Genomic DNA, 10727 nt, shown 5'->3' with positions numbered 1-10727 from the left:
CTGATGACCTTGGTAGTGATTCTCTTGCCACTAAATGTTATAACATTCTCTCCCTCCAAGCATCCCCTGGCCCAAGTTAAGGTGTATATCTAGGTCAAATCTGCCCCAAATGACCAATAAGGGCGACGTGAAAGAGGAAATGGCACAAAACAACTTAGTGACTAAAGAGCGTGCGCACAGGTAAAGTGGGCTTTGCTTGACCGGTAAACCCAACTTGCTGTTGTGAGTGGGTGGATGGGTGGGGGCAGCAAGCTCTGTGGGGAGGGGAGGAGGGAGCTCAGGCTTGTGCCTCAGGGACGACTCTACCCCCACACAGCTCATATGGCCCCCTTTTCATTGCTGAACATAAATTACTCTACGGCCTCCTGCCTCCAAAAGAGGTTTCCAGCCGCTGGTGCACGGCAGGAGAGACGGCGCTGGGTTGGAGTGAGCCAGTCGGGAGATGGGGTGAGCGTGGTTCCCTGGGAAAGAGATGAGGGCAGAAAGGAGGTGGGGAGAAGTACCCAGGTGGAGAGAATTTGAGATACATGGGGCTTGGCTTGGGGAACTGGGGCCAGGAGACCAGGCGCCAAAGATGACTCCTAAACGTGTCATGTAGGAGGACTGGGTTCTTAGGGGTAGGCTCACCCTGAAAGAGAAGGAGGGAAGAGTAGCTATTGGGGGTGGGGAGAAGAGGGCGGATCTGTTTATGGAAATGTCCAGCTTGTTAGCAGGGCACTGAAATAGCAGACAGTTGCAAATAAGGGCCTGGAACGGAGGAGTGAGAGGTTTGCTCAGACCCTGGGGGGTGGGTGGTCTCATTCAGGTCATGGGAACCCCAGGCTCTGACTCAGGGGCTGGGTGGAGGAAGAGGAGGCCAGAATGGAGGCCGAAGAGGGAGGCCCAAGGGGCAAGACCGAGCCACGTCTTGGAAGCCAAAGGAGCAAGAGGCATCAAGCGTGACCATCCCTGCCTGAAGACAGCATTAGCGAGTGGGAAGATCAGCCTCGCCAAGGGCCTGGGTGACCCAGTGAGCTCGGCACACTGGAAGGGGACAGCTGGGCGGGAGGCAGTGGGAGCTTGGGTCTACGTGTTGAAGCGCAATGGGAGATGAGCAAACGGCTCTCTCGGGGGGGTGAAGTTACAAGTTCAAGGAACTCGCTGTGAAGGGTAGAGAGGGCATCGTCCAGGTAGGAAGGAGGGAGGATGGTTTTCTTTTTCAGGAGGAAGAAATAGGAGTGGGGCTAACCATGGAGGACAAGAGGACAGTGGACAGGGAAAGACCATGGTAGCAGAGGGGGGAGGGAGAGTCATCTGGGGGGACCCGAGGGGGTGGGACCCAGGGCCCGGGTGGAACGAGTGGCCCAAGGCAGGGGGAGAGGGGGTGAGGGAGGAGGTGAAGGCGGTGAAGAGGTGGAGAGACTTGCTTTCTGGCCTCCAGTTTCTGTTATCTGGTCACTTCCGGAGCAGAATTGAGGTGGAAGCCAGAGAAAGCGCGAGACCCTCCTGATTCAGGGCCCCCAGTGGCCCCGGTCCCCGGGTATCCGGCAGCCTCCTTCCTGAAGTTCTAATCGTACCTGCACACACTGTAGCTCACCTTAGCACATGCTCGCACAACCCCTTCCTTAAACCACGCCACCATCCCTGCCAAGAGGTCGGAGGCGGGGTCCCTCCCGCTGCCCGAGAGCGCATGTGGAGAAGGGCTTTCCGCCTGGTACCCACGTTCCGTCAGGTCTCTGCTCAGGTGCCCTGGCCGTCCTGTCTATGGCGACGCCTCCCACCCGCTTGGGCACTTTCTCCTCACTCTGCTTTACTTTTTTCAAAGTGCTTATCTCCATCGGACATGAATTCCTTTGCTTGCTTGTTGTGTATTTCCTCCAACTAGGATGCGCTCTCCCTGGGAGCAGGGGCTGTTCGCACCCTAGGGGAAGTCTAAACTTGCCCTGTTTCCCTGACGGGTGGCATCCTCAGCGGCCTCCCTTAAGTGTGTGCTCGGGTGCCCAGAGGGAGGGAAGCCCCTTGGGGCCAGGTGGGGGGTGAGGTCTGCGGTCTGGGCCCGGGGCCTTCCAGGCAAGACCATCTGATGCTGGCTCTCAGGTGGGCCGGGGGAGGGACGGAGGCTCTGAGCCCTGGCTGCGTCAGGTGTCACCTGCAGCCCAGCTACATGAGCTCATGTCATCTTGTTAGAAATGAACAATTTCAGTGCCCACCCCAAAGGTACTGAATCAGAATTTGTAGCAGGTTCTCCAGGTGATGTAGATGCAAGGTCAAGAAGCACTAGCCTCAGGCCGGGGCTGGGGTCGTGGCTGGAGCCCAGGCTCACCCTTGGCTGCCAGGGGAAGGACGGGTGCGGTTAGAGAGGGAGGGGTTTCTGCCGCCCCTGCCCCCCTCTTCTTTGGGCTGCTAAAGAGCCCAAAACAATGAGTCTGGAGGCCTCTGGGAGCAAGCAAGAGAGACCCCACGTCAGTGTAAATAATGACCAGGGCAGATGTAACCCAGTTCCCAGAGTTGCTGGGTGGTTGCACATCTTTAAGTCTCCCCGCAATCCTGGAGAGTAGGTTTAATTCTCTCCATTTTACCCACGATAAAACCAAAGCACAGAGATGCTAACAAAAAACTTCCCAAAGACACATAACTATGAGATAGTAGAGCTAGACTTTAAATCCACTGCATTTTGTAAAACAAACCAGTCGACAAACCATTTACAGGTGTAATCATCCTCGCCGTCATCTTCGCTAACACATGTTAAAGTCGCGCTGTGCCAGGCTGCTTGATGAGACAGGAACCGTCATTATTAGTTTCGTTTTGCAGATGAGACAACAGAGACCCAGAGGTGTCAAGTATTTGTATAGAAAAGAGTCTGGAGGGGAGCGGCTGTGGCGCAAGCAGTTGAGTGCCTGCTTCCCACCGGGAGGTCCCCGGTTCAGTTTCCTTGTGCCTCCTAAAAACAAACAACAAGCAAACAAATGAAAACAACAACTCAGTGGTTGAGTGCCGGCTTCCCACTTACAAGGTCCCTGGGTTTATCCCCCGGTCCTGGTACCTCAAAAAAACGCCAAAAAAACAACAAAAGTCTGGAAAGATGTATCTCAAAGTGATACCAGTGCTTGCCTCCGAGAAGGGTGATTGGGGATTAGGTTGGGAGTGAAAGGGGGGGCTTTAACGCTTTAGTCTAAACCGTCAGTATTGTTTGACGTTTTTAACTTGGTAATACACTTTAATAGTAATTATAATATTCCTCACTCCCACCCATACGTACAGATAATTTTGAGTCGCGGTCCGCTTGCCTCTAAAACCGGATTATTTTCTCTTCCCATGATGCTGTCCCATGCCCCTCCTCTCAATTCCCCATTCCGTCCTTCTCTCTCATGCTGAATCATCTCCCGTTTCCGGACCGCAGAACTCCATCGTGGCAGCTCCTATGGACTTGCTGTCCCTCTAGCTCGACTGGCTTCCTCGGGACGGTGGTATGCCTTCTCGTCCTCTGACTTGACTGCAGATTTCGCTTTCCTGTGGCGTGTGAACACGTTTCTATTATAGCTGTGCCCACTTCATGTAAAATTCTTCCCGACTCCTCAGCCACAGCAGCAGCCTAAGGCCGGGCCCCTTCACCTCCCTCTCCCAGACCTGGCCCTGGTTTGCTCCCACGGCTCCACCACGGTGCCTGGAATGGGTGGCTTTTAGGTGAGGGCGGGGCACCCCCTCCTGGAGAGCCTCTGGGCCTGGAGGTGGGAGAGCCGGGTCCAACCTTAGGCTCTGGCCTCACTTCTCCGGGGTTCGGTTCCCTTCCCTCCTTATGAAAAGGGAGGATCTTCTGGCTCACCAAGCTCCTCTCCACCCCTTCCCCTCTGGAGAGGCAAGGATCTGCTGTGACCATCTGTAGCAGTTTGATATAATGGATGAATTCCAAAGAGAAATATTGGCTTATGCTTGTAATCTGATCTGTACCTGGGCCTGATTGAGTTATCTTTAGGGCGTGCAGTCCCCACCCAGGCCCCACCCCTTGGTGGGTGGAGACTCACAGATCCAAGACTTGGCAGAGAACAGAGTTGAGAGCTTTTTTTTTTTTTTTAAGATTTATTTATTTATTTAATTCCTACCCCCCCCCCCCCCGTTTGTCTGTTTTTGGTGTCTGTTTGCTGCGTCTTGTTTCTTTGTCCGCTCCTGTTGTCGTCAGCAGCACGGGAAGTGTGGGCGGCGCCATTCCTGGGCAGGCTGCTCTTTCTTTTCGCGATGGGTGGCTCTCCTCACGGGCGCACTCCTTGCGTGTGGGGCTACCCCACGCGGGGGACACCCTTGCGTGGCACGGCACTCCTTGTGCGCATCAGCACTGCGCATGGCCAGCTCCACACGGGTCAAGGAGGCCGGGGTTTGAACCGCCGACCTCCCATATGGTAGACGGACGCCCTAACCACTGGGCCAAAGTCCGTTTCCCTTGAGAGCTTTCGATGTGCAGATTTCTGGTATTAGAGTTTGATGCTGAAGACCCGGGAACTCAGCACCCAGAGGAAAGAGAAGCCAGCACCAGGAAGGAAGGAACCTCGAACCCTGAGAGAAGCAAGCCCCAGGAATGGAGGAACCCAGAGCCTGAACCCTGGCAGATGTCGGCAGCCATCTTGCTCCAACACATGGAAATAGACTTTGGTGAGGGAAGTAGCTTATGCTTTATGGCCTGGTACCTGTAAGGTCCTACCCCAAATAAATACCCTTTATAAAAACGAACCAGTTTCTGGTATTTTGCATCAGCACCCCTTTGGCTGACTAATACACCATCCCTGCATAAATGAAATTAGAATTTCCTGGTTCTCTCTCGTCCTCTCCAGTAAAATTATTTTTGATTTGAGGGTTCGGGACAAATTCAGATCTGACAGGAGCACAGCACTTCAAGGGTAGCTGCTGAATGTCAACCTTAAACATTCCATGACTCTACATATAGGTACACATGCGTATATATGTATAAAAATATATATACACACATGTATATAATCATTCCATTATCATTTTAAGTTTTTCTTTATCATTTCTTTTTTGACATATGAGTCATTTAGAAGTGTTTTTAAAATCACAAATTTATTTTACATTAAAATTATATTTTATTTCCTTATAACTTGATAACTTGAAAACTTATAACTTGATAGCATTACTATCAGAGATCTTAGCCTGTTTGATGGTTTAGTCCAGGTTTCTTAGAAAACAGAGCAGAAATGAAACTTACATGCTATAACTTTATTTGGGGGTTCAATACCAGAGAAACCAAAGCAAGAGTGAAAAAGGATATGAGGCCGGGAAAGAGACAGAGCGAGTACGAGGTGACGCGTTACGGAGTGGACGGCCGCTCAGGGAGCAGCACCGCTGGTGGCTGAATCACCAGAGTTTTCCCCGGGGAACAAGGCAGGTCTGAATGGTTCTGTCCATTCTGGGGAAGAGAGATGAGCAGCTGATCTGCCGGCTCCTTCCTGTCTCCTGGCTTCCATTATTTAACATTTACGCTATAGACGATAATTTCCAGGTTTTGTGGCTTGGCCCTTCCAGGCAGTGCCTGGGAAGCTCCTGCTGCGTGGCCATGGTCAGTTGGTCCTGGGAGCTGGAGTGAAGCTACGCCAGCCAAAGTGCCCCTGGCCCAGGGAGGGGTGGGGCCCAGAGGTGGTGTCAGGAGTGGAGGCGATGGCAGGAGCCAGGGCTTTACCCCTGGGAATGGGAGGCGCCAGAGTCGGGTCCACCTGAGGCAGAGGAGTGGGGAGATGGGGAGGCAGGCGAGGCTGAGTGGAAACTGATGGGGCCGTGGAACTGGGTCTGGAGCCCACACTACTTTTGCAGTTGGTTGAGACTTGCTTTGTGGACTCGTGTGTGGTCACCTTTTACAAATGTGCTTGAGAAGGAGGTTTATTTTCTAAGTGATAAGTGCGGAGTTCTACCTGTATTCATCCTGACGTTCAGTCTTCTAAACTTCGCTAATATTTGACCTATCTGAGGGAAGTGTGCTGAAGTCCTCCACTCTGATGACTACTTTATCAATTTATCCTCACAATTCCATCAGTTTTTGAGGTGATTTTATATTATGTTTATATATGTCTAAAAAAATACTGCTGAAGTGGGTACAGAGTTTCTGTTTTGGGTGAAGAAGAGGCTTTGGTAATGGATCATGATGATGGCAGCACAACATCTGTAAGTGTATTTTTTTTTTGAGGAGGTACCAGGGATTGAACCTGGGACCTCACACATGGAAAGCAGGCGCTCAACCACTGAGCTATACCTGCTTCCTGTAATTGTACTTTCTTTATTTTTTTTAAAGATTTATTTTTATTTATTTAATTCCCCTCCCCTCCCCCGGTTGTCTGTTCTCTGTGTCTGTTTGCTGCGTCTTGTTTCTTTGTCCGCTTCTGTTGTCGTCAGCGGCACGGGAAATGTGGGCGGCGCCATTCCTGGGCAGGCTGCTCCCTCCTTCGCGCTGGGCGGCTCTCCTTATGGGGCACACTCCTTGCGCGTGGGGCTCCCCTACGCGGGGGACACCCCTGCGTGGCAGGGCACTCCGTGCGCGCATCAGCACTGCGCATGGGCCAGCTCCACACGGGTCAAGGAGGCCTGGGGTTTGAACCGCGGACCTCCCATGTGGTAGACGGATGCCCTAACCACTGGGCCAAGTCCATTTCCCTGTACTTTATTTTTAAAAAGATTTATTTTTATTTATTTCTCTCCCCTTCCCCCCTCCCGCCCCAGTTGTCTGTTCTCTGTGTCTATTTGCTGCATGTTCTTCTTTGTTCGCTTCTGTTGTTGTCAGCGGCACGGGAATCTGTGTTTCTTTTTGTTGCATCATCTTGCTGTGTCAGCTCTCCATGCGTGCAGCACCACTCCTGAGCAGGCTGTATTTTTTCGTGCAGCTCTCCTTATAGGGCACACTCCTGGCACGTGGGGCTCCCCTACGCGGGGGACACCCCTGCATGGCAGGGCACTCCTTGCGCGCATCAGCACTGCGCATGGGCCAGCTCCATACGGGTCAAGGAGGCCCGGGGTTTGAACCGCGGACCTTCCATGTGGTAGACGGATGCCCTAACCACTGGGCCAAGTCCGCTTCCCATGTAATTGTACTTAATACCACTGAATTGCACACTTAAAATGGATAAAACAGCAAATTTTATGTTTTTTATATATATATATGACAATAAAAATTATTTATTGAGAAAATTTTGAATGTACAGAAAAGCAGAAAGAATGGTGAATACCTATCACCTAGATTTTGCCATATTTTTTCCAACTATTTTTCTTTCTGGGGTATTTTGAAGTAAATTATAGAATTGTATCATTTTATCCCAAATACTTTTTTTCCCTTATCTGCAATATCATTGTCACATATCATAAAATTAACCATAATTACTTGTTATCATCCAATACCCAGATCATATTCACATGCCCCAATGACTCACCACCCAAATGTCTTTTACTGCTAATTTGTTCAATTCGGGAGCCAATCAAGATCCATGCTTTGTATTTGGTTTTATGTCTCTTAAGAGCCTTTTATGACATTGACTTGTTGGAGAGATTGGGTCACTTGCCTGATTGAATGTCCTACCTCTGGATTTGTCTGTTAGCTTCTAAGAGTTGTAATTAACTTGATCCTCTATATTATAATAATTATTATTTTTTAGGAGGTACTGGGGATTGAACCTGGGACCTTGTACATGCAAAGCAGGCACTCAACCACTGAGCAACACCCACTTGGCACCCTCTAATTCTTATATTTCCTATGCGTTGGAAATCAGACCTAAAGATGTAGATTAAATGTTTTTGGTAAGGATACCACATAGATGATGCAACATAAAAGTGTACATCAAGAGACATACATCTGGTTTTGCCACTATTAGTGGGTAAGGAGATGACTGTCTGAGTTCTCCATGGTAAAGTAAGGCTTTCCTCTTGAGAGTAGCAAGGAATCTGTGGGGAGATACTTGGGCATTATGCAAATACCCAATTCTCCATCAACTTTTCACTTAATGGTTTTAGCAACCACTGAAGATCCTTGCTTCAATCACTTATTTCAGTAGAAGTTGCAAAATAGTGGTTTTCTAATTCTATTTTATCATTCATCTGGAGCAATCTTGTTACCTGGAAGTAGATTCATACTGCGAAGCAGAATAATGCTTAATATTTTTCTCTTTAAATATCATTTCAGACATTCGGTGTGATAGCCAACTCATGGTGACAAAGGGATGGTGTTTTTTCTTTTTTTTTCTCTTTGTTTATAAGTTTTAACTTATTATATCTTCCTGGCTAATTTAGCCTTTTCTCATTATGTAATGACTCACTTTGTCCTAAAGTTAATTTTGTCTTTTTGTCCTAAATTCCTATTTTTGAAAAAATGTGATATAGCTACCCCAGCACAATTTTGGTTAAGTGCTTGGTTTCTATATCTTTTTCCATCTTTTAGTTTTTATGGTTCTGTAAACTTGTGTTTTGTGTGTGTCTCATAAATAACATATAGCTTGATTTTATATATTTTTTCAAATTGACTATCTCTGTGTAGTAATTGGTAGTTTAATATTTATTATGATTATAGATTCTTCTGGTGTCCCATCCTACTTGTGTATTTTACTCATTCCATTTTTCTCCTCCTCTTTTTTTCCATTTCTTCCTCTTCCTCTCCTTTTCCTTCTCCTTCTTTTTGAGATTGCTTGATTTTTTTCCCCTTAATCATTTGTTCTTTCTACTATTTGAAATTTAAGTGGTTTATTTCCATTCTGTTAGCTCTTATCTCTCTGGATAGTGTCTCTATTCTCTCTATTTTTTCAGGAGCTCAAACTGGATATGCTAGTTCATATCATTCTAGCCTACATGTTTTATAACCTCTCTTTCATATTTTTCATTTTTCTTATCTCCTTCTGCTTCAATATTTCTTTAATTTCTTTTCCACTTCATTAATTCTCTCTTCATCTGTGTCTTAAATGCTGTTTATCCCATGCATTTAATTTTTTATTTTAATATTTACAATTTTTATTTCTTTTTTTTTTAAAAAAGATTTATTTATTTATTTAATTTCCCCCCCTCCCCTGGTTGTCTGTTCTTGGTGTCTATTTGCTGCGTCTTGTTTCTTTGTCCACTTCTGTTGTCGTCAGCGGCACGGGAAGTGTGGGCGGCGCCATTCCTCGGCAGGCTGCTCTTTCTTTTCACGCTGGGTGGCTCTCCTCACGGGCGCACTCATTGCGCGTGGGGCTCCCCCACGCGGGGGACACCCTTGTGTGGCACTGCACTCCTTGCGTGCATCAGCACTGCGCATGGCCAGTTCCACACGGGTCAAGGAGGCCCGGGGTTTGAACCGCGGACCTCCCATATGGTAGACGGACGCCCTAACCACTGGGCCAAAGTCCGTTTCCCTACAATTTTTATTTCTAAGAGCTCTATTTAGTTCTTTTTTTTTTTTTAAAGATGTATTTATTTATTTATTTCTCTCCCCTTCCCCCCACCCCGGTTGTCTGTTCTCTGTGTTTATTTGCTGCGTCTTCTTTGTCCGCTTCTGTTGTTGTCAGCTGTGGCAGCGGCCGTCTGAGCCTGGCGGGGGGACGGGCGGCCGTGGGCCAGGCGACTCTTCCCGGAGGCGAGGGCGAGGCGGGAGACTTGGCCGAGTCTCCGGCGGAGGCGTGCAAGGTGTGGAGGGCGTGGAGGGCGGCGGGGACGAAGGAGACGAGACGCCCTTGTGGAGCTGTAACAGAGCCCTTTATTGGGGAATGTACAGAGATTATATAGGGCTGTGGCGGAGGGGCGGGCAGAGCTCTTGCTGGAATGCCGTATAAGGCGTGCTGGGGAGACTTTCGATGAGGATTGGTAAGGAGCAACACGGAACTGCTAGGAGGGGGGGTACGGGAAGGGGCGGGAATGGCGTCACAGCGAGGGGAGGCGGGAAGAGGAGGGGGAAGGGGGAGTGGGGGAGCCGTCCGGATGTTGCCTTTTGGCGGGAACAGTGGGCGTAGCCTAGATGACTGTGCGGGCTTTGGAGCGCCGCATACCAACGGCCCGAGGACGTGGCATCCGTACTGGCCGCCTCGTAGTGGGCCTGGGCAGGCTGAGGGCTTGCGCCCGTACCAGCCCTTCCCTTGACCACTGGCTCCAGGTTACGCGTCTACCTTCCGCCAGGGCTGGCCCCTACTGAGGAGGAGGCTATCCCACAGTCAGTGGCACGGGAATCAGTGTTTCTTTTTGTTGCATCATCTTGCTGTGTCAGCCCTCTGTGTGTGTGGCACCATTCCTGGGCAGGCTACACTGGGCAGCTCTCCTTAAGGGGCGCACTCCTTGCACGTGGGGCTCTCCTACGTGGGGGACACCCCTGCGTGGCAGGGCACTCCTTGCACTCATCAGCGTTGTGTGTGGGCCAGCTGCACACAGGTCAAGGAGGCCCGGGGTTTGAACTGCGGACCTCCCATGTAGTAGATGGATGCCTTAACCACTGGGCCAAGTCCGCAGCCTCTATTTAGTTCTTTGACAAATCTTCCTGGTTATTTTCACTTGGGTATTAAAAAATTCCACCTTTTATTTCTTTAGAGATTTCATGCATTATTATTGTATATTCTATACATATTGGAGGATCTATGGAGTGGTGGTTTATAGCATGAACTCTGGAATCAGACTGCTCACATTCAACTTATTGGTACGTAATTTTGCTAAGGTGCGTAACATTTTTGTGCCTTTGTTTCCTTATCCATAAAGTGAAAATAATAGTACCTACCTACTAAGTTTGTGTGAAGATTAAATAAATCAGTATA

General features: G+C 49.2%; 1 non-coding gene across 1 annotated transcript; it reads right to left on the bottom strand.

Annotated features, from left to right (window-relative positions):
• Positions 1–6164: 6164 nt before the first annotated feature.
• On the bottom strand, positions 6165–6236 carry TRNAG-UCC (transfer RNA glycine (anticodon UCC)). Its single transcript has one exon. It is a non-coding gene; the product is annotated as a tRNA-Gly (tRNA).
• Positions 6237–10727: the final 4491 nt, after the last annotated feature.

The sequence above is a fragment of the Dasypus novemcinctus genome, chromosome 27 (genome assembly GCF_030445035.2).
Source record: "Dasypus novemcinctus isolate mDasNov1 chromosome 27, mDasNov1.1.hap2, whole genome shotgun sequence".
Taxonomy (NCBI): Eukaryota; Metazoa; Chordata; class Mammalia; order Cingulata; family Dasypodidae; genus Dasypus; species Dasypus novemcinctus.
Note: the sequence above shows the minus strand (reverse complement) of the source record. Positions and strands in the feature narration are given on the sequence as shown.